At 45.8% G+C, this 25,355-nt stretch overlaps 1 long non-coding RNA gene across 1 annotated transcript in view; it reads right to left on the reverse strand.

Moving 5' to 3' along the window:
• Positions 1–25,355, reverse strand: part of LOC141094946 (uncharacterized) — a 126,643-nt gene that overhangs the window by 37,230 nt on the left and 64,058 nt on the right. The window contains exon 2 of the long non-coding RNA XR_012233216.1: positions 10,306–10,636. This is a non-coding gene — a long non-coding RNA (uncharacterized lncRNA). The remainder of the gene's footprint in view (positions 1–10,305; positions 10,637–25,355) is intronic.

Below are 25,355 nucleotides of genomic sequence, written 5' to 3' on the forward strand. Positions count from 1 at the left end.
CTTTTTCAGGTAAGTTTTGGCAAACTCCAGCCTGGCTTTTTTATGTCTCGGGGTAAGAAGTGGGGTCTTCCTGGGTCTCCTACCATACAGTCCCTTTTCATTCAGACACCGACGGATAGTACAGGTTGACACTGTTGTACCCTCGGACTGCAGGGCAGCTTGAACTTGTTTGGATGTTAGTTGAGGTTCTTTATCCAACATCCGCACAATCTTGCGTTGAAATCTCTTGTCAATTTTTCTTTTCCGTCCACATCTAGGGAGGTTAGCCACAGTGCCATGGGCTTTAAATTCTTGATGACACTGCGCACGATAGACACAGGAACATTCAGGTCTTTGGAGATGGACTTGTAGCCTTGAGATTGCTCATGCTTCCTCACAATTTGTTTTCTCAAGTCCTCAGACAGTTCTTTGGTCTTCTTTCTTTTCTCCATGCTCAATGTGGTACACACAAGGACACAGGACAGAGGTTGAGTCACCTTTAATCCATGTCAACTGGCTGCAAGTGTGATTTAGTTATTGCCAACACCTGTTAGGTGCCACAGGACTTGTAGTCCCATCGGACGATGCCTGCACAGACCACCGGCAGGCCGGCACAGCCCCCCGGCAGGCCGGCACAGCCCACCGGAGCCTGCACAGACCACCGGCAGGCCGGCACAGCCCCCCGGCAGGCCGGCACAGACCACCGGAGCCTGCACAGACCACCGGCAGGCCGGCACAGCCCCCCGGCAGGCCGGCACAGACCACCGGAGCCTGCACAGACCCCCTGGCAGGCCGGCACAGCCCCCCGAAAGGCCCGTACAGACCCCAGAGAGGCTGTACAAGGCAAAAACAGGGTTTTTCTTATTCCGATACCGGAAGTCCCATAGACTTGAATGGGACTTCCGGTATCGGAATCGGCGATACCGATACTTTTTTTTAAGATCGGCCGATCCATTCCGATCCGATACTTTGAAGTATCGAACGGTATCGCTCAACTCTAGTCATCAGATAGGAAGATTAAAAAAAAAATAGAATAACAGTTATATAGTGTAGTTATGGAACGGTAGGGAATTTTTTTTAAAGTAAGTATATTAGAAAATAGCTTAGATTATGGCAATAAATAGATAGCAATTTAGATGAAATGTACTTTTACCTTCGGACTAAAACAGAAACAACTGTGGAGGCTTAAAACTGGGTGAGAGACAATAAAATTCTGCTATTTAGATGAGGTTGTGGAAAACAGTTTCATGTCACATATAATACGTAATGGCAAAACAAGTCACAAGGTAGTTATACTGCATCAGCAGGGTCTCTCCCAGGGAAAGTTTTCAAAGTAGTGGTTCTATGATGTGCTGTTTAAGCTTTTTTGAAGAAGAATCAAGAAATAGGCAATATTGAGAACCATAGACATAGTGATCGGCCAAGGAAACTTAGTACAGCCAATGAAAGACACATCTTTCTTCACTTAAAAATCAGATGTCCAGCAGTGTCATCAGCTCAGAACTGGTAGCATCCAGTGGGACCAGCTACACCCATCTACTGTTTAATTTTATTTATTTTACTCATTTATATATAGTGCTTTTAATTCTACAGCACTTTACAAAAGGCAAGGATTTATAAGAAGCTGTCCCCAATGGGGCTCACCATCTAAATTCCCTATCAGTATGTCTTTGCAATGTGGGAGGAAACCGGAGAACCCGGAGGAAACCCATGCAAACACGGGGAGAGCATACAAACTCCTTGCAGATGTTGTGCTTGGTGGGATTTGAACCCAGGACCCCAGCACTGCAAGCGACTAAACTATGGAAGAAAAAAATAGAAAAATAGGTGCAGAAAATGGCAGAAGGTGCTCTGAACTAATGAGTCAAAACGTGAAATATTTGGCTGTAACAGAAAGTACTATGCTCACTGAAGTACTGGAGGTTGGAAGAATTAGTGTTTAAAGGAACAATGAACAAAGGTGAAGGGTTTTTACAGGTTTGGGGCTGCACTTCAGCAAAGGGAGTTGGGGATTTGGCCGGATTATTGGTGTCCTCAATGGCAAGAAATACATCATGTAATACCATCAAGGTACTAGTTTTATCACCACTATATATATTTTTTATATGTGTTATTAATTTTCATATTTAATAAAACTATTACGGTAATTTTACTATTGTGCCGCATTATTTGATCCACGTAGGCTTATTATAAATGGTTCTGGTAATAGCTTACTATGGAATTAATACCATCACTGACATCATTGTACTTGCAGTAGTACAGCATAAGCTATTTAATTTGCAATTTCTACAACAAATTTCAGCTTTTAGCTCAAGGTAGAAAGGTTTTTAGTTGCGTTTGGAATTCCGATTTAACACATAATCTACACATGGCAGCCTGATGGTCAGCATGTAGGAAATTACTGTGTCCAAAATTATTTTGACCCTAATTTTTCACTTTCTCAAACAGCTGACAGCGTGCGGGGCTGATGTCCGGAGTTTCCAGGACAGCAACTGCAATGATGTTTAACGTGCATAATTCCCTCAGTAAGAAAAAAAAAAACGTGGTGTCTTAAGATGTATGATCAAAACAGAAAGAATCAATTTCGGGAGAATAGGGGATAATTACACCTGTCAATGTTGGCAAACATAGTAAGTGTAATTACATACATTGCACTGTGAGTTCTGCAGCATAGTCATCTCAAGTGCTGGAGACAAGGTGCCAATTATAAAGAGCTCTTTCTTCTGCAAATCCTGCCAGAGTATGTGACAGCGCAAGGAAGATTTATTAACTGGTAAATATTTATTCATCTATTATATATATATATATATTGTGTGAATCATGTGGGAATAGTGGATGAGGGCAGATATATCTTGCCCAGATACCTTTCCTATGTGGCCTAGTCTGGTCAGTATCGCACCTGGTTACTAATGAATAATGGGAGGCGTATATAAAAGGATGCCAGGTGGTTGTGTGGGTGTCTCAGCCTGGGAACACAGAGAGCCTGCCTGTGTGAGAGACACACGTGAGTGAAAGCAGTGCCCACTGCAACTGTGGTTTGGCTGGACGGGAGAAGCCCGCCAGTTCGTAGTTAGGTTGTACTTTGTTTAGTTAGTGCCGGACAGGCAAGGATTTGTTTTATGTTTTTTTTTCTTTATGCATTGCTTTCACCGTTATTAAACCTGACCCAGTGTCAGTTATACCCGGACCCCGGCTGTGCGCCTGAGTTTCATGCTGGACGTACGTGACCTTTGACCCCAGCAAAGGCAATCCCGGAGTGGTTTATCACATTGTGGTGGAGAACGCGGGCATCACATTGGAAGCATGAGCATGGAGGACGTGGTGAAAGTGCTGGTACAGTCCACCGCCATCCAGCAAGAAGCTAATAGGGTGATGATGGCCCAGCTGAAGGAGTTGGTGGACATGACAGCTACCGATCGTTCGCTTCTCCAGCAGGTGGTGCAGCACCTGGCAAGCTTACCTGAGGTTAACCTGGAAGCCGAGTCGAGAGTGATTCACGTGAGTCGGTACTGGCAGAAGATGACAACCAAAGATGACGTCGAGGCATACCTGACCACGTTTGAACGGACGGCGGTGCGAGAAAAATGGACGAAGGCACGATGGGCCGGCCTGATTGCCCCGTTTCTTTTCGGTGAAGCCCAAAAGGCTTATTATGACTTAGAACCTGAAGCTGCGCAGGACTTTGACAAGCTGAAAGCCGAGATCTTGGCCCGGCTGGGAGTGACGACCGCTGTCCGTGCACAGAGAGTGCATCAATGGACTTATCAGCCGGATAAACCACCGCGGTCACAGATGTTCGACCTTATCCACGTGACGAAGAAGTGGCTACAACCCGAGGTGTTGACAGCGCCAGAGATAATCCAGAGAGTCGTCATGGACAAATACCTGAGAGCCCTACTTCCAGCCCTGAGGAAGTGGGTAAGCCATGGAAATCCTACGACGGCAGATCAACTGGTGTATCTGGTTGAACGTTACTCGTTACTCGTGGCGGAAGGACTCCGAGACGACGCTACCCCACCTCGTTCTTCATCATCTCCACGTGGAACCGGTAAGACTGTTCCAGGGAATAGGGGAGAAGGAAAAATCCCTAAGACAGTGGGGGAGGAAAACGGGACTGCCCGCACTGCGAGGCCGAGAGTAACGAACTTTGGTCTAAGCAAGGGGCCCGTTAGGTGTTTCCGCTGCCAAGAGATGGGACACATTGCTGCGAACTGTCCGGTCACTACTGAACCCATGCAGTGCGACGTCACAGACTCTAAAAACCGCATGTCTATGGTTGCACGAGTAGTGAGTGTGAATGCCGGTCAAAAGGATGTGGAGAAACACTTGTGCGATTTAACTGTTGATGGAAAAAATGTGGTGGCATTGTTAGACTTGGGAAGTGTGGTGACTCTGGTGAAGGCCAGTCTGGTGTAAGCCCCGACTGGACCATCAGACAAATTTTCTGTAGCGTGTGTGCATGGAAACCCCTGTTCGTACCTCACCACGGTCATATGCATTACTACTTCCTATAGGCCTGTGCAACATAAAGTGGGACTCGTCCCGGCGTTGTTGCATTATGTTATCCTGGGCCGGGATTTTCCCCACTTCTGGCAATTGTGGGAGAATCAGTTGATACCCCAGGGTAATAGTGTACATGATTCTTCTCCCAGGGTGCGTGTGGGTCCCGAACCCCTGGAAGAGGTCTCCCCGGAAGACTCGGGGGAAGAGTCTGCTGGAAATGACCCGCAGTTCCCGTTTTCAGTCATGGCAGGTGATACGGAGGCGACCGGGGAAGAGGAGGAGGCCGACAGCTGTCCACCTCCCCGTTTGCCGGATTTAGAAGTTCAGAAAGATGACTTCCAAAGCGAGCAAATAAAGGATCCTACCCTTTCTCAGGCTAGGACAAATGTAAAAGTGATAAATGGGGTACCCGTAGAACCTGGCTCTAGGCTGGCATATCCTTACATGGTTCTGGAGAATGATTTACTCTATCAGATAGAGAAAAAGGGGAAGACACGGTGCAACTATTAGTCGTGCCAAAACCCTACCGGCGGCAGGTGCTGGACCTGGCCCACGGACATGTGATGGGAGGTCACCTGGGAGTCCAGAAAACCACCAAAAGGATATTACACTGTTTTCTTTGGCCAGGCATGCATCACGATATTCATGTATATTGTGAGTCTTGTCCTGACTGCCAAGCCTCTGCACCTAAGCCCCGGTTCTGTAGCCCTTTGGTACCCCTACCTATTATTGAAGTCCCGTTTGAGAGGATTGGGATGGATTTAGTTGGACCCCTTCCACGGTCTGCATGGGGACACCAACATATCCTGGTCATCTTGGATTATGCCACGCGTTACCCGGAGGCCATCCCTTTGCGTAACACGGCCACCAAGACGATTGCCAAGGAACTGGTGCATGTGTTTAGTCGGGTCAGTATACCAAAACAGATACTCACCGACCAGGGGACCCCCTTTATGTCCAGGGTAATGAAGGAGCTCTGCCGATTGTTACAAATCGAACCGTTACGCACATCCGTGTTTCACCCTCAAACAGACGGGTTGGTCGAACGGTTCAATAAAACTCTGAAGCAGATACTGATAAAGGTTATAGACAAGGATGGGAAGAACTGCGACTATTTACTTCCGTATTTGCTTTTTGCCATAAGGGAAGTACCCCAGTCTTCCACGGGATTCTCGCCTTTCGAGTTATTGTACGCCCGACGTCCTCGCGGACTGTTAGACGTTGCAAAAGAAACCTGGGCGGGTCAGGTCACTCCGTTTAAAACGGTGATAGATCATGTCACACAAATGCAGGACCGTATTGCGGCTGTTATGCCTATCGTCAAAGAACACGTGATGCAGGCTCAAGGAGCCCAAAAAAGAATCTATGATAGGGGCGCCAAGATCCGTACGTTTGCACCCGGAGATAGGGTGTTGATCCTGGTCCCCACGGTGGACAGTAAGTTCCTGGCAAAGTGGCAGGGCCCCTTTGAGATCAAGGAAAGAGTTGGTGAAGTAAACTACAAAGTATACCAGGCAGGTAAACGGAAACCTGAACAGATTTATCATGTAAATCTGATAAAACCCTGGAAAGATCGGTCTGCCTTGTCAGCGGAGCTGGCCCGTCCCGTCTGCTCGCATACCGTACCGGAGGTACGGGTTGCAGACACTCTCTCGGAGCGGCAAAAGACTGAGGTCAGGCAGTTTCTACTTCACAACCAAAAGTTTTTCTCAAAAAACCCGGGCAGACTACACTAATGAAACATGACATCGTAACGGAACCTGGTGTCACAGTTCACGTAAAACCCTACCGAATCCCGGAAGCGCGCCGTGAAGCCGTTTCCCGAGAAGTGAAGGCAATGTTAGAGTTAGGAGTCATTGAGGAATCGCACAGTGCTTGGTCCAGCCCGATTGTGCTAATTCCTAAACCGGACGGCACCATCCGGTTCTGCAATGACTTCAGGAAACTGAATGCAGTCTCAAAATTTGATGCCTACCCTATGCCCCGGATCGACGAGTTAATAGATCGGTTAGGAAAAGCCCGGTATATTACGACCTTAGACCTAACAAAGGGGTATTGGCAGATCCCTCTGGCGAAGGCTGCCAGAGAAAAGACGGCATTTGCTACGCCGGAAGGTTTATTTCAGTATGTGTATATGCCGTTTGGACTGCACGGGGCACCGGCGACCTTCCAGAGACTGATGGATCGAGTCCTGAGGCCACATAGGCAGTACGCTTCGGCCTATTTGGATGACATTGTCATTTACAGCTTGGGCTGGGAGACTCATCTCCAGAAAGTACAAGCTGTGATTGATGACCTGTGGGAGGCAGGTCTAACCGCGAACCCCAAGAAATGTCACATCGGGCTAGAAGAAGCCCGGTATTTGGGGTATGTAATTGGGAGGGGTATTGTTAAACCCCAGCTCGATAAGATTCAGGCGGTTCAGGACTGGCCGCAACCTGTCAACAAGAAGCAGGTGCGAGCCTTTCTGGGGATCGCCGGCTATTATTGCCGGTTCATACCCAATTTTGCAGCCAACGCTACCCCCCTGACGGATCTTACAAAAGGGAAAGACTCCTTCATGATTAAATGGAGTTTAGCGGCTGAAGAAGCCTTCCATAGCCTAAAACGGGCACTTTGCTCTCAACCAGTACTGGTGACTCCGGACTTCTGGAGCGAGTTTGTGGTACAAACGGATGCCTCTGATACCGGTATTGGGGCCGTACTGTCACAAGTGAGGGACGGAGTGGAACACCCAGTCCTCTATCTCAGCAGGAAGCTGAACAAACATAAGCAAAAGTATGCAGTCATAAAAAAAGAGTGCCTAGCCATTAAGTGGGCTCTAGAGGCCCTCAAATATTACCTGGTGGGCCGAAAGTTCAGGCTGATCACTGACCATGCCCCTCTCAAGTGGATGCACTTGAACAAGGAACGAAATACCCGGGTGACCCGGTGGTTCCTTGCCCTGCAGGCCTACACTTTTACGGTGGAGCACCGCCCAGGGGTACAGATGGAGAATGCAGATGCCCTGTCCCAAGTGCACTGTTTGGCGGGTGTCATTGCTCGACCGGAGTGGTCTGAGCAGAGGGGGGGGATATGTGAGAATCATGTGGGAATAGTGGATGAGGGCAGGTATATCTCGCCCAGATACCTTTCCTATGTGGCCTAGTCTGGTCAGTATCGCACCTGGTTACTAATGAATAATGGGAGGCGTATATAAAAGGATGCCAGGTGGTTGTGTGGGTGTCTCAGCCTGGGAACACAGAGAGCGTGTCTGTGTGAGAGACACACGTGAGTGAAAGCAGTGCCCACTGCAACTGTGGTTTGGCTGGACGGGAGAAGCCCGCCAGTTCGTAGTTAGGTTGTACTTTGTATAGTTAGTGCTGGACAGGCAAGGATTTGTTTTATGTTTTTTTTTCTTTATGCATTGCTTTCACCGTTAATAAACCTGACCCAGTGTCAGTTATACCGGGACCCCGGCTGTGCACCTGAGTTTCATGCTGGACGTACGTGACCTTTGACCCCAGCAAAGGCGATCCCGGAGTGGTATATCACAATATACACTCACTGGCCACTTTATTAGGTACACCATGCTAGTAAGGGGTTGGACCCCCTTTTGCCTTCAGAACTGCCTCAATTCTTCGTGGCAGAGATTCAACAAGGTGCTGGAAGCATTCCTCAGAGATTTTGGACCATATTGACATGATGGCATCACACAGTTGGCGCAGATTTGTCGGCTGCACATCCCTGATGCGAATCTCCCGTTCCACCACATCCCAAAGATGCTCTATTGGATTGAGATCTGGTGACTGAGGAGGCCATTTGAGTACAGTGAACTCATTGTCATGTTCAAGAAACCAATCTGAGATGATTCGAGCTTTATGACATGGCGCATTATCCTGCTGAAAGTAGCCATCAGATGTTGGGTACATTGTGGTCATAAAGGGATGGACATGGTCAGCAACAATACTCAGGTAGGCTGTGGCGTTGCAACGATGCTCAATTGGTACCAAGGGGCCCAAAGAGTGCCCAGAAAAAATTCCCCACACCATGACACCACCACCACCAGCCTGAACCGTTGATACAAGGCAGGATGGATCCATGCTTTCATGTTGTTTACGCCAAATTCTGACCCTACCATCCGAATGTCGCAGCAGAAATCGAGACTCATCAGACCAGGCAACGTTTTTCCAATCTTCTACTGTCCAATTTCGATGAGCTTGTGCAAATTGTAGCCTCAGTTTCCTGTTCTTAGCTGAGAGGAGTGGTACCCAGTGTGGTCTTCTGCTGCTGTAGCCCATCTGCCTCAAAGTTCGACGCACTGTGCATTCAGAGATGCTCTTCTGCCTACCTTGGTTGTAACGGGTGGCAATTTGAGTCACTGTTGCCTTTCTATCAGCTCGAACCAGTCTGCCCATTCTCCTCTGACCTCTGGCATCAACATGGCATTTCCGGCCACAGAACTGCCGCTCACTGGATTTTTTTTCTTTTTCGGACCATTCTCTGTAAACCCTAGAGATGGTTGTGCGTAAAAATCCCAGTAGATCAGCAGTTTCTGAAATTCTCAGACCAGCCCTTCTGGCACCAACAATCATGCCACGTTCAAAGGCACTCAAATCACCTTTCTTCCCCATACTGATGCTCGGTTTGAACTGCAGGAGATTGTCTTGACCATGTCTACATGCCTAAATGCACTGAGTTGCCGCCATGTGATTGGCTGATTAGAAATTAAGTCTTAACACACAGTTGGACAGGTGTACCTAATAAAGTGGCCAGTGAGTGTAGAAAGATGAAAGTAAAGCAAAACTAAAATAGCACTTCCTGCAACAGTAACAAATGCACAGCACAATATGGAAATGTCCAGAGTAACTGAAGAGCGTAATATGACGCAGGTGTGAACAAGGCACTAAATGTGGGAGTCCAGCAGTAAGTTTGAGAGTAAGCACACCGTGTTTAATAAGGAAGTCCAGCTATGTTATGAATGAGCACGCACACAGCACTAAAGTGTAGAAGTCTAGCAATCATACGGGTGGAAATGCACATGGCACTTAAACGTAGAAGACCAGCATTATACGGGAGTGGCATCAACAGGAGAAGGTCACTATATGTACCTTTTTAGGCTGAAAGTCCAGCACATGTCCCGCACAGCAACCTACACAAACACAGACCTAGAGGAGATGGTGATGTCAGGATTCCTTACAGGCCACAGCAGTTCCAGGGGCGAATAGCTCCAACTAGAAGTCCAGACAGTAGTTAAGCTTGGACAGCATCATTGAGATGCACAGAGGACTGTGGGCAGCATAACGTGGAGAGGCAGAGCACTGAGTACCGAGCAGCAGTAGCAGGGAGTCCACCAGTAGACAGGCAGGAGCTCAGGAGCAAACAGCAAGAAAATACTCAGGCAAAGAGGAACACACGGCCCGGACTTAAATAATCAGAACAGACAGGAAGTTCCATAAAAAGGCGAGATACAAGACTCCATCTTGGATAAGGGCAAACAGGCACAAAGGAAAGTTCAGAATCATTTATAACAATTGTAGGAAGGAGGACCCCCACAGAGTGTCCGGGCCGGAACCAAGGGTACCGCCATCTGAGTTCCTAAGGAAACAGAATCCGAGGAACAGAGGAGGAGAGTGGACTGTTGAGAGTGACAGGACAGCAAGGGGAGGGGCGAGTATAAAAGGGACAGCGAGCGCACAGAGGAGTCAGTTGGTGATACGTCAGACATGGAGCAGGAGACGGAGGGGGCATGAGAGAATGGGAAGGACACTGACAGTTGAGAGAAGAGACCAGCAGCAGAGGGTAGATACGCAGTGACCCTCAGGAAAGAGGCGCCAAGCTTACCGACAGGGGACTGCCTCTTCACCCCAATCCCGGGTTATGAACTGCCCCCGGTCATCCTCGGCCTTTACCGCTGAGCTCGAGCCCTCCACGGCCTGTCCGCTCCCTCTTCCGGCTGCAGCCATCCCACTTCAGCCCGCGGTTGCGGCCTGCCCGCTGCCACCCGCGGACGCTGCCGTTTCACTTCAGCCCGTGGTTGCAGCCTGTCTGTCACCGCTCGCAGCCGCCTTCACCCCACTGCGGTCGGCAGTTGGGGCCTGTTCCTCGTCAACAGAGACACTGTGCACACAGCCCCAGGCTGTGCGCGTGGCCAGTAAACCGCCACTCTTGAGCACTAAAAAACAAAAAAAAAATAAAAAACAAATCTGAACTGAGAAAAGTAAGTTAATGTGTATGCACAATGTAAGTGCATATTAACACATGACCATTAACCAGAGAAAACAAAAAGCAAAAAACACAAATATCCTGAACTAAAAAGTAAAAAATATATACTGCAAATAATGCATAAAGGTAATAATAATAATAAGGGTATTTAGTAAACATAATTTTGATCAAAATAATGTACAAGCCATCCCGCCACGTCACGGCAACCCTTGTGGGACAGTCCCTACTCTAGTATTTAAAACCTTTTCACTTGCCAAGTGACGTGAATGTGAATAAGGATCGAGCGGCTGAACCACATGTAACAGCTTAGGCCTTTTTAGTTCAGGATATTTGTGTTTTTTGTTTTCACTCTTGAACACTGCAACACAACCCTGCTTGGGGACAGGAGTCCCATTGAACTCGCTAACAAGCGCAACCCCGCTGTTACAACAGGGGGTTACTTCATCTCAGGACTCCATCAGGGCCTGTTTTGCCCCAACTCCTCCTGGGCACTGGAACGTCCGAAGACTACTCCAAATCTTCAGCAGCTGGGCCCAGCAGCTGCGACGCCAAGGCAGCCTCATCAAAGACGCCACAGCAGCCTCAACAAAGATGCCAGAGCAGCCTCATCAAAGACGCCAGAGCAGTCTTATCAAAGACACCAAAGCAGCTTCATCAGCAATGCAGCTTCCACAGAGATGACGAGGGATGTCAGGACGGATAAGTGACATTATAGAGTATAAGGATCCGTAGACGGCCATACCATGGCCCCATAGTAACCGACTTCAGCCGGGTTGGTCGTGTTCTTTTCAAATAGTGTTTGGTTGTACAGTACTGAGTCCCTGCGAGGACAACTGTTGTTATCCCTTTTTGGCTGCTTAGTATAGCCCTAGCGGCTTCAAATTATAAAAGTTTGCTTTTCAAAGTTCAACCAGTCTCGCGTCTCGTCACTGCATCCTGCGAACCTGCTGTTACCTACACAATCATCAGGATTAGTTAAACAGAGAGGCATATGAGAAGGTCCCAAATCCTTACAAGAGTGTAAACTTAAACAGATATTACACATTTTTGATTTGCTTTACACTATTTATTGGTTGGCTTCCTCTGTACTAAAATGTTGCTTTCTAAATCATATAAAAATATGGTGATTATGTGGTGCAAGGCCATAATTCTGCCACATTTAGATTAGCAATTCTCCCCTCATGTGATAGTCCTAGCAGAAGACCTCAGGGGTGGAACATGACATATAATTTGCAGGGTTATTCCTATCATTATAAGTCATTTCCTATCCAAAGGGATGGAGTTCTGAATTGCACCATTGGAATGGAGTAGAGGTTGTTCATTCTTTATGAGACTATTGGAAAAAAACGCCCTCTGTACTCAGTCATCTGAAGTCGCACAGAAAATGAATAGAATACTGGTGCAATTATGCAGACGGGGCATTATAGAGCCTTGTTCTGGGGATCAGTGGGAGTTAAACTGATCAGATCCACACTGATTCATAAGTTAGTATTTTATTAATGGTGATATCTTTTATTAATGGGAACAACTCTTTAAATTTACAGCTCACCTTGTGAGGTGGATCCGCTAAGCCTGTGGTCCCGGTGGGGCACACTGACTTCAGGCATTTGTGCAGCTTCCCAGAGGATACGTAGAGTCAAGGACTTGGACTATTTGGAATCTCAGTAGCAGTCAAATTGGAGGAGTGGAACCCAGCAGGAACTGATGCAAGTTGATCACATGGCAAGTATAGGTAAGGAATGGAGCAAACCAAACATGGAACACTCTAGTCTCCATCATAAGATACACGTATGTGTAATAATGGCCTTAAATAGGATTGCAGAGATGATGTCACTGGGCCACGCCAGGAAACCTGCAAAACCCGGTGTGGAGCATAACAGAGGGCAGCGGACTGAGGTGTTAGAAGCAGAGCCCAGGAAGCCCAGGAAAGGTGTGTATTCTTAAAAAACTCCAAAAGTAGAGCCGCTTCCACAGGCCATGCACTAAGCGTAACACAGCATGTTGATTTAGCAGCGAGGGTTACTTTAAAGTCTTTGACTTATTTCTCATTAGAACTATTATTATAAATCCCTTTTAGAAGATTCCCTTTATGATTAATACTACCACTGTCATGCTTTATAGCTATATACTGATATATGAATTGATTTTTTTTATTCTTGAGCGAAGCCTAGAAAATGTCTTAATATAAAACCCAAATAGGATTATTTTGATGCTTTCAACCTTTGGACTTCTACAATCTTCTGCATTTGATTCAATGAAGTGGGAAAAATGCTAAGAGATTCTGTCCTGTCCATAAACAAAGGCAGAACATGACATGGGACACATAAGATAAGAAATTGAATAATGTATGAGGCTCTGGCTGGACTTGATTGTGGGATGAAGCTGGGATTCTGGTTTAATTTTAAGAGAACTTGAAGATGGCTATACCTGCCAATCACCTCGAAATGTCACATTTTCCATACTTCTTCCTTTGTATCTGACTCTCTCCTGCAAGATCAGTCGGTACTGGTAGCCTTCTTAAAAAGACTTGGGTTTCCCCATTCTCAATATACAAAGTATTGCAGGGCAGCTGTTTACATGTCGAAAGGTTCCAGAATGCTCAATGAAATTCATATGATACCAAGCAACTTCTCAATTCAAACCTCATAGCAATGGCAACAGCTTTGAAACAAATAGTTTCTAAATATATTAATATTGCTGTTGGCTGACTAACCGTATCATTGCGTTAAAGAGACCCTACTGTTCTGCATAGACTTCTTTGTCAGATCTTCAGGTCATGGCTTTGGAGTTGTCACATAATTGGAGACAGCCACACTGCAGAGCTAAAGATGAGTCAATGAAATGTCAAAATGGTCAAGGATTAATAATGAACCAAAAAGTGATGAAGTAAAGGGCTGATCCAAAATGTAATTAGGAGATGTGTGCAACGTTGAAATCAGAGTTCAAAATGGAAGGAACAAGCTGAAAGGGCAATACAGATGTGAGTTTCAGGTCAAAGTAAAGTTCTTAACTAAGGGTACCGTCACACTTGGTGACGCACCAGCGATCCCGACAGCGATGCAACCTGTAGGTATCGCTGGTGCGTCGCTATGAGGTCGCTGGTGAGATGTCAAACAGTCAGATCTCAACAGCAGCGCAGCAACGATACGGAACGATATGACGGTCGTTGAGACCCTGTCTCTCAGACCTGTAGTATTGAGTTAATTCGTTGTTGTCCCTGTCAAACACAGCGATACATGCTGGCCAGCGGGACACCAGCGATCAAAAAATGGTCCAGGACATTCGAGCACGATCAGCGACATCGCAGCAGGGGTCCGATCGCCGCTATGTGTCACACATAGTGAGATCGCAGGCGAGACAAAATCGGTGACGCAACAGCGATCTCGCTGCTATCTCGCTATGTAAGACAGGGGCTTAAGATGTCATTGTAACTCAGCTGATCATTGAGGGCAGAAAGATAAGGGAATCATGGAAAGGCAAGCTATAGTAAAAAGTTTTAAGGGTGCAGGAAAATGATGCTGCACAATGAAGACGTAACTTACAGGAGCATAAAAGTCAAAGGCATACATGTGCCCATCAGACTATTATGCAAAAGTTAAAGAGAGTGGCCCTGCCATATTACATATTCCTTCTGGATATGCAAAGTTAGAATAATGTTCTCATTCAACCATGTAGCATTAGAAAACTGGTTTGTGAAAGTCTTGAAATGAAATAATAATATTGTCATGCCTCTGTCTCAGTTCCATGCTTTGCTTCCCTCACCCAGTCTAATAAATTCTGTTGCGCTCCATGTTGGGCTTTGCAGATGGCCCTGTGTGCTCCTATGTGACATATGCCTGGACCTATATAAGGCTCACCAAGACACACACCTGTAGCTTGTTATTAAGACTTCAGTGTTCCTAAGACTTTTAGTTTCTCCGTGCACTATGACTTGCTCTGCTACCTGTCTGTAGTCTCAAATGCATTGTCTGTCTGCCTGCAGCTTCCAGTAACTCTGCTACCTATCTGCAGTCTCTAGGATGTCTCCTGTCTGCCTACAGCTTCCAGTACCAAAGCTGTTTGCTTTCATTCTACAGTACGTTTCCTACCTGCCTGCTCGCAGTTTCCATCAACTCACCTAATGGTATCTTGTCTGCTTGCATTCTCCATTAGCTTAGCTATTCGTGTCCTGTGTTCCTCACCCCTCTTCTGCACCTTTGCCAGTGGCCCGTGTGACCACCTGGACCTTGGGCTTAGATTATCCACCAAGACATACACTTGGACAGCACTTAAAGGGAATTTGTCAGCAGAATTTCACATTCCAAACTTTAAAAGACAAGTCCAGCAATACTTTTATATGGCTGATCCATGACTGTTCCCTTCTTCTACTATTGAGAAATCAGTGTTTTAAGTGATATGCAAATAAAGCTTGTAGGAGAGGCCCAGGGTCGCAGTTATGTCTGAGCACTCCGGTGTATCTGTGTCATGGCCTCCTCTCACATGAAAACAGCATTCTTTCACCAGCATACCTGTGTCTTCTCTCACTGCGCCATCAGGGATACCACTGTGGTGCTGAAGCCTTTCTGCAATTGGTTTCGCAAGAATTGAGACACAGTCCGGTTCAAATGCAGCGAGTGAAACTTTACTTGAATAACTTGGCAGCACATTCTTGTCAGTTACAACATCAACAGCCAGTTCCATGCAGTTCTCATTCTGCTCTTTCCCTGCACTTAGCTCCACGCCCTCCAGTACATTACAGGGTAATAGCACCTTAAGCGGTACCGTAGCGTTCTCCCTGTTCAGACTCACTATGCTTGGGGATTCTTTGGTCCATTTTGTCCTGAGAGCATCAGACCATGCAATAATCTGCCACATGTTGAACAATCTGCGCCCTTTATTTTTCTGGACCTCTTCCTTTCTCCAGCTATGAACTGCTGCAATCCTGCTGCTTGACACCATACATCTGTCCTACAGACTCCGAATGGCTAAGCTTCTCTTCTTCTAAATGTTGCGTGACTGCTGTCGTGTCCTGGGCCTAGAGCCCATGTGGACTATTCGGGCGCCCTGGCCATTCTGACTGCCTAAGGGAACATTCCTAGCTTACCACACAGCAGTCCCTCCTATAATTAACCCTTTCCTACACTATATACTAACTGAAAGCTCTGTACACTATAATGCCCCATCTAGTTGCCAATCCAATAACTGCACTTGCCCTATATACTATACATAGCAGCATTACAACAGTATAACATTATACATATATACATTTAGCAAGACACGGTAATACACATTACAGTGTAGCAGTATCATTGTAGACATGGTAATACACTTAATCGTGTAGCAGTACCATTATGTATTACCAAATATACATACACTGATATTACACAGCACCGGGACAAAAGAGAAAGGCCATTTGGTTGTCCACAACCAAGTACCATGTAAACTTTTATTTTTACAACTTATACTCCACGCGGGGAGGCAACATGAGGTAGTCCAAATGTTAATAAAAGTGACTAATCGTGAGCAGAGTCCACAAAAATGGCGCAGCACAGTCTGTTTCAAGAACGTAATCCTGGTTCACAGTCCTCCAAGTGAAGTCCACCAAATACAGTCCCATTCAGTGAGTTAACACAGATATGTACAGCATGACCTGTGCATGGGGTCTGTAGTCCTTAGGGATGAGCTCTCCCTTCCCTTATGGAAAGCACAGTCTCATCCATTGAGACTAGCCATTTTTCCTCCATACGGAAACATCACAAAGTCATGGATAGGGGTAAAAGTTCCTGCTTTCCATCAGGTGCAACATCAGCAAAAAAAAAAAAAATGAAGTGAACATTCACTTAGGCTGTCCAGCCGTAGTACACTCATCTCTTGGGGTGTTCCAGGGCTCCATCGCCTGCAAGGACCCAGAACAATCCCATTTTTTTTAAATCAAGGTGCAACGTGCACAACTTTTTTTTTTATATTAAAAGCAAAGTCCTATTAAATCAACAGCGCACATCCTGTGCCGCTGCAAAAGTGTCTGAATCCCATGCCCTATTTCGGGCCGAGGATGCCTCTGCTGCTGCAAGGTATAACCGTAATGTAGCATACCCCCTACAGGCTGAAGATCTGAAGATTCTGTCACTCCAGCTCTATTCCTCGCAAAGCGCAGCCTCTTCCTGCTTGACTGATGGCTCCTTTACCTAAAGTCATAGAGCATAGAGCCTTTCAGTCAAGCAGAATGAGGCGGCACCGGTTGAGGAATATAATTGATGTGACAAAAGGTTTCAGATACACAGGACTCATTTGCACATAAATTAAAACATTGATAGTTTGTGGTGAGAAATCCTAATGACAGATTCATTTTAATGACATAATGTGGTTATTGGTCTTTTTGCTTGGAGATTATGCATACTGTTCCTTTCTCATCTATGACTTGAGGATTTCCCAGTCTCCCACCCTCCCTGAAATCTCACACGTGTTAGCAAAGATTAGCAATTTGTGTTTTGCACTAATAGTATTTACAATGCTCATAAATATAGATGGAAACATCATCTGAATGTAGACGTTTCATTAACTCCCATAAAAGTACTATGTTGTAACTCACAGCTCGTGTAAATATCCTAGTTTTATATGAAATGACTTGCTGGTCATAGATGTGAGCAGCAGAGCATGGAAGGTCATACCAACGCTAGTCGAGAACTTTATTACACTGGATCTAAGGCAAAATATTAGAATGCACAAAAAATATAAAAACATATGAAACATAAGTACTAAAAATTATCCTGCGTCTGGTTTTAATTTAAACCTTACTATGCAACATTAATACCAATATACCATCTGCATATACAAGTGTTTTCTCACTAAATTAGAATATCATCAAAAAAGTTAATTTATTTCAGCTCTTCAATACAAAAAGTGAAAATCATATATTATATAGAGTCATTACAGACAGAGTGATCTATTTCACGTGTTTATTTCTGTTAATGTTGATGATTATGGCTTACAGCCAAAAGTCATTATCTCAGTAAATTAGAATAATTTATAACACCAGCCTGAAAAATGATTTTATAATCTGAAATGTTGGCCTACTGAAATGTATGTTCAGTAAATGCACTCAATACTTGGTTGGTGCTCCTTTTGCATCAATACATCGTGGCATGGAGGCGATCAGCCTGTGGCACTGCTGAGGTGTTATGGAAGCCCAGTTTGCTTTGATAGCAGCCTTCTGTTGCTTCATTTGCATTGTTGGGTCTGGTGTCTCTCATCTTTCTCTTGACAATACCTCAGATTCTCTGTGGGGTTATGATCAGTCGACTTTGCTGGCCAATCAAGCACACTGATACTGTTGTTTTTAAACCAGGTATTGGTACTTTTGGCAGTGTGGACAGGTGCCAAGTCCTGCTGGAGAATGACATTTCTATCTCCAAAAAGCTTTTCGGCAGAGGGAAGCAAGAAGTGCTCTAAAATTTCCTGGTAGACGGCTGCGCTGACTTTGGTCTTGATAAAACACAGTGGACCTACACCAGCAGATGACATGGCTCCCCAAACCATCACTGATTGTGGAAACTTCATGCTTGACCTCAAGCAGCTTGGATGGCGTGCCTCTCCACTCTTCCTCCAGATTCTAGGACCTTGATTTCCAAATAAAATGCTAACTTTACTTTCATCTGAAAACAACACCTTGGACCACTGAGCAACAGTCCAGTTCTTTTTCTCCTTGGCCCAGGTAAGACTCTTCTGGCGTTGGCTATTGGTCCTGAGTGGTGTAAAGGGAACACGGGATGCAGTGAGTAACCGGAGACAGAGAAGGGGTTAACGAAGGTTTACTGAACAACCAATAACAAGTAATACTCCACGCAGGTAGGTAAAGGCAATCAGAGAAAGGAATATACAAGAAAACAGGAAATCTTATCGGTTGCAGTTCTGGCAAGGGGAAGGCTGGAAAATCTCCTGGTGGCATCTCAAGCTATGAACAAAGTCTCTGACTCTGCTACGGAGAAACAAGTAACACTGCCACCCGACAGTGCTAATGGATTCAGTCCTGCTTGACTTGGGAGCACCGGAAAGTAGAAACAGTTCTTTATGTGGATTCCCCAGAAATGGCGCCGGGAACGTGTCGTGAGTACGTGTACACACTGCAACGGTCTTTTGGAGTAATCTCCTAGCAGTTTGTCCTGTGTCTCGGGTAAAACAGGGGTATTCAACAGTGTAGGAACAGATGGTAAATTAATAGCATCACGAGCAGTCTCAAGGTCAGCACACGGAAGTCTGGAGCAACTAGAGTTGTCAGTGTAAGCAGCGGAGAGGGAATCAACCATCTCCTGTCGCCTTCCCGCCAAATCTCATCCGTTCCCATGCTCAGGTCTCCTTATGTACGCCGCGCCCCCTGCTGTCTGACAGAAAGGTCTCTCCCTCCCAGGGGTAATTCTCTTTCGCCAACAGTGGTGACAACTCTGATAGTTCCGGCCTTAAAGGGCACCGCACATTGCTGACTCCGTCTCGACTCATCTTCTTACAGTGGCTTGACACAAGGCATGCAACACTTGTAGCCTATGTCCTGGACATGTCTGTGTGTGGTGGCTCTTGAAGCAATGACTCCAGCAGCAGTCAACTCCTTGTGACTCTCCCCAAAATTTTTGAATGGCCTTTTCTTAACAATCCTTTCAAGGCTGCGGTTATCACAGTTGCTTGTTCACCTTTTTCTACCACACTTTTCCTTCCACGCTACTTTCCATTAATATGCTTGGATACAGCACTGTGTGAACAGCCAGCTTCTATAGCAATGACCTTTTTTAGCTTACCCTCCTTTCTGAGTGTGTCAATGACTGCCTTCTGGACATTTGTCAACTCAGCAGTCTTCCCCATGATTGTGGGGCCTAAAACAGACTAAGGGACCTTTTTAAATGCTTAGGAAGCCTTTACAGGTGTTTTTAATTATTCTAATTTACTGAAATAATGATTTTTGGATTGTCATTGGCTGTAAGCCATAATCATCAACATAAACAGAAAGAAAAACTTGAAATAGATCACTCTATTTGTAATGACTCTATATATGAGTTTCACTTTTTGCTTTGAAAAACTGAAATAAATTAACTTTTTGATGATATTCTAATTTAGTGAGAAGCACTAGTACTATATATAACTGTTAGCATATAGCTAGCAATAAATGAACCCGTGGATGTTTGTCCTTGCTGGGTTCAGGGGGGACTTTTTTAAAAGTCTGATTCGTGATCCAAGCTTGACCCTGGACACACAGAACCCCATATTAGTCAATTGGGACCCAAACTTTGGTGCTGTAAAATAGCACAGAAACTGATAAACTTCATCCACAGAGCATGTTTCCTCGTTTATCCCACAGAAACTGATAACAAATTTCAAATATAGAGAATATTTTCACATTTATCCCACAGAAGCTGATAACCAATTTCACCCACATGGCATGTTCCACATTTATCCCTCAGAAGTTGCTAACAAATGTCACGACACAGCTGTTGGGTGACCAGGGACCATGGGCTCCTTCCCTGTCCTTAACACTAGAGGGCGCCCTAGCTCACCTTACTTTCTGGGATACTTCCGAAAGTGAAGATGACGGTGGCATCCGCCCTTGCCTTATATCCTGAGTTAGCCCTCCATCTGTTCTCTTCCCCCTCCCAGGGAAGAGGGATGCCACTGTGCACTGTAGTATACCAACCCGACAAACAAGGCAACACAAGCAAGGGTTAACAGAAAACTCCAGGCATACAAAATATTTACTCACATATAACAGAGGAATGCACCAGGGTGTGGAGGTAGGGGATAAACCAAAATAGAGAACAATAAGAATTACCAAACAAAGCAAGCAACATTCACTAATAACTCCGTTAGCCATGCAGCAATAAAGCTATTTCTGACAAGGATCTGAATCAGAGCCCAGATTATAAAGGGAAAAGGAGTGGTTAACCGAGCTCAGCTGTGAGCACAGGGATTTCCAACATGGCCGATTAACCCCTTGTGGTGTAGTGACCACTGTGTCCGCTAGGGGGCGCTGTATGGATGTCTCAGGAGAGTGGATGAATGGCGAAATACGGAATGACCGTTATGTATCTCAAGGTGGGTGGCCTTGAGATGGACATTTATGTGTGTGTTAATCAGCAGTGATACTGCTGAGGTGCTGGTTCAATGTGTCAGGAACTAGTTACCTCCAAACCCATCCAAGGGGTGTGTTTATTAACACTATTGTAAAGTGTATATGTGTGTGTGAAGGACCTGTGATGAGGTCATAGCCATGTGACCCGGTGGGCGTGGCTACGGACCATATAAGGTGGCCAGGGTAGGTCACATGAGGTGAATGCAGGGACCTGGTTGGTCTTGTGTGAAAGGTCCCGCTAGGAGAAGCATTTCCAGACTAACAGCCTGTGGAGTGGCTGTGTGTCATGGCTGCCAGCATTTGAGAGTCCCAGAGGAGAGAGTGGATGTCAGCAGCATCTAGAAACAGCCATGAGGAAACCCTGACGTGGGTGAGATAATGATGAGGCTGAAGAGCCTGTGTATGCCAAACTGTGTGACCACAGGGAGGAGAGAGAGAAGCTCTGTCAAAGGACGCTATGCTTATGTGAACTGTATGTTACTTGCTTTGGTTTATGATGATGAATAAACCTCATGGACTATACTGCTTTATGAAAACCCGTGCTGGATCTGTTTTGTGGTGGCTAAGCGAGAATCCCCTAACTGAATGACAGCGCTACCTCACACCCTGTTCTGCCAGAAAGAATAAAGATATTTAAAAAGAAGTGCTTCTTCTCAGCAGCGGAGTAGGAGCAATCAGACACTGCAGTCTGCTGGCTCCACATTGTCGCGGTAACCCTGTGACAACATATTTCCCCCACAGAGCATGTTTCCACATTTATCCCACAAAAGCAAATATCAAAATTCACTCACGGAGCATGTTTCCACATTTCCCCCACAGAAACTGCAAAAAAATTTGACCAACAGAGCATGTTTACACATTTCTCTGAGAAAGCTAACAACAAATTTAACCCACATAGCATGTTTCCACTTTTATCCCAAATAAGCTAATAACAAATTTCACTTACAACATATGTTTCCACATTTCACCCACGGAAGCTGATAATAAATCAAATTTCAACCACAGATCATGTTTTCACATTTCTCTGAGAAAGCTGATAACAAATTTCACACCTAGACAATGGGGTACAGTACACCCACAGGCAGGGTTGCAGAGTACACACAGCGGCTTAAAGGCACAGTACGCCCACAGATATTGATTAAAGAAAGTACTGCCACAGATATGGGCCAACCCCTTCCTGACATTTGCAGTACATGTACGTCATAACGATCACTCGCACACAGGTGGCTGTGCACTGGCGATTACCAACGGGTGTCAGCTGATACTGACAGCTGACACCAGGCTCTCAGTGTGAGGAGCAGTCCTGTGCTTCTCCCAGCACTTTAACCTCCTAAATACTGTGATTGAACTGAATTGCAGCATTTAGCGAGGGGGAGGAGGGAAGAAAGCCCCTCTGCAATTGGATAGGAGACCCCGCGACATCATTGCGGGGACCCGATCATTGTCATGGTGACCCGATGTTGTCATGACGACATCCGGGTCACCAGGCACTAGGAAATTAGTTAGATCATGCACAGTGCAGGGCTGTCTGCAGGGCTGACAGGCTATAAGGTATAGCAATGCTCTTACATTGCTATGCCATATACAGTTGTGCTCAAAAGTTTACATATCCCAGCAGAATTGTTGTTTTCTTTGCCTGTTTTCAGAGAATATGAATGATAACACCAAAACTTTTTCTCCACTCATGGTTAGTGGTTGGGTGAAGCCATTTATTGTCAAACTACTGTGTTTTCTCTTTAAATCATAATGACAACCCAAAACATCCAAATGACCCTGATTCAAAGTTCACATATCCTGGTGATTTTGGCCTGATAACATGCACAGAAGTTGACAAAAATGGGTTTGAATGGCTACTAAAGGTAACATCCTTACCTGTGATCTGTTTGCTTGTAATCAGTGTGTGTGCATAAAAGCTGAACGAGTTTCTGGGATTCATACAGATTCTGGCATCTTTCATCCAGCTACTGACGTTTGTGGATTGTGAGTCATGGGGAAAGCAGAAGAATTGTCATCGGATCTACAGGAAAAGGTAGTTGAACTGTATAAAACAGGAAAGGGATACAAAAAGATATCCAAGGAATTCATAATGCCAGTCAGCAGCATTCCAACTGTGATTAACAAATGGAAAATCAGGGGCTCTGTAAAAACAAAACCACGGTCAGGTAGACCAACAGAAATTTCGGCCGCAACTGCCAGGAAAATTGCTCAGGATGCAAAGAAAAAGCCACAAATAACATCAGCTGAAATACAGGACTCTGAAAACTAGCGGTGTGGCTGTTTCAAAATGCACAATAAAGCACTTGAAGAAAAATGGGCTACATGGTCAAGTCACCAGAAAAAAGCCACTATTGTACAAATGCCACAAAGCATCTGTAATGCAACTGCGGAGCAGTTGCGCGGAGCCACCACCAGGTGGCACTGTTACGGGAAAAGGGGTTGCACTTACTGTGTAGCACCTCAGTGCCGAAGTGCAGGCCGCCACCAGGAGGCAGCAGAGTAGTCAGACAGGCCGGAGTCAGCAAATAGGAAGTTAGAGCCAAATGGGAGTGCGGTATCCAAAAACGTGAGATGGAAATAGGAGTTGAGGTACAAAACAGTAAGTCAAAAGCCAGTAGGGGAACGTAGTACTAAAAATAGAGAAACCGGTGGTAGAGTTCAGAGTTCAAGCTGAGTCATACACTGCAGGGAAATCACCAAACGTATACAAAGTCAGGGATAGGGAACGGGTCAGACACACACACGGGAAGTCAGAGCAAAAGGATCACTAGAGTATACGGATCAGCTGCTCAAGCCAAGGACCAGAACTATCACTGACAAAGGCTACCAAAAACAGCACCAATAAATAGCCACCCAAGAACCAAAGAGAGGCAGGAAAAGTTAACCCCTCCATGACCAGGCCATAGAAAGAAAAGCAAGAATCAAACCCTGACCTGGATCGTGACAGTACCCTCCTCAAGGGGGGCCACCGAACCCCAGGCTTCCCAGGATACTGAGCATGAAAGGCCCGGACCAATCGATCCACATGAACTGATCGCGCCAAAACCCAGGACCAGTGCTCTGGACTGTAGCCCCTCCAATGGACCAGATACTGGAGTGAGCGACAGACCATGCAAGAGTCCACAATCCGCTCTACCTCATACTCATTCTGGCTATCCACCGAAATGGGTGGCGGAGGAGATGGAGATTCCCCAGAGGAAGACCCCAATGGTTTCAAAAGAGCCTTATGGAACATGTTGGGAATCCGTAACGACGGGAGAAGGTGCAAATGGAAGAACACAGGATTGCCCACCTCCACAGTCTCATAAGGGAAAAAGAACTTGTACCCCAACTTAGCAGAGACAACTTTAAGCTTAATATTCCTGGTAGACAACCATACCTTATCCCCAACCCGGAATACCGGACCCACAGATTGTCTTTTGTCAGCAAAGAATTTATACCTCCCCTGGGCCTCCCCAATATTCCTCTGAACCTCCTGCCACGCCTCCCCCAAACGTTGCACAGCTAGATCAGACCCAGTCCCGAATCCAGTTGGGAAGACTCCTCAAAATGAGGGTGAAACCCATAATTACAGAAGAAAGAGGAAAAACCCGTGGACTGATTAATGCGAATATTATAAGCAAATTCTGCCACAGGCAAAGAGGAACACCAATCGTCCTGCCGGGTTGTGGTAAAACAATGCAAGATTTGTTCCAATGACTGATTGGTTCTCTCTGTCTGACCATTAGTCTTATGATGATGTGCTGAAGAAAAGGTCAAATAGATATGCAACCTTTTACAAAAAGCCCTCCAAAACTTGGGCACAAACTGCACTCCCCTGTCCGAAACCTCACTCACAGGCACACCATGCAGCCGTACCACATGTTCAACAAACAGCTGAGCTGAGCAGTCTCTGCATTAGGTAGAGCTGTCATAGGTACAAAATGCGCCTGCTTACTAAATCTGTCCACCACTACCCAAATAACCATTTTACCACTGGAAGAAGGAAGATTGGTGATAAAATCCATGGACAGATGAGTCCATGGGCTATCAAGAGTTGGCAAAGGCACCAATTCCCCCGCAGGCCAGTTATGGGAACTTTTAGCACGAGCACATACATCACAGGATGACACGAACTTAACCACATCTGAAGCCAACGAGGACCACCAATACAACCTAGAAACAGCTTTATGGGTAGCTGAGATTCCAGGATGTTCACACAGGGCAGAATCATGAAACTCCGGAAATATCCTGAGATGAAATTGAATGGCCACAAAGAGCTTATTAACCGTCAATGAAGGAGGGGCTAGAGACTCAGCCTCACAAATCTACCACTCCAACACTGAGGACACCCCAGCCACAACCACACCATGCTGAAGAATGGAGGAAAGGAGTTCAGAAGGTAATATCAGCTCCAGACTACGGGATAAGGCATCAGCCTTGACATTTTTAGAACTGGGCCGAAAGGTAATAGAGAATTAAAACCGTGAGAAAAAAGTGACCATCTCGCCTGTCTCGGTGTCAACCTCTTGGCAGACTCGATGTAAGCAAGATTCTTATGATCTGTAATCACAGTGATTCGATGGACCGCCCTCTCCAAAAA

The sequence above is a fragment of the Dendrobates tinctorius genome, unplaced genomic scaffold, assembly GCF_039654945.1.
Source record: "Dendrobates tinctorius isolate UK_male_01 unplaced genomic scaffold, ASM3965494v1 ptg000065l, whole genome shotgun sequence".
NCBI classification, from domain to species: Eukaryota; Metazoa; Chordata; class Amphibia; order Anura; family Dendrobatidae; genus Dendrobates; species Dendrobates tinctorius.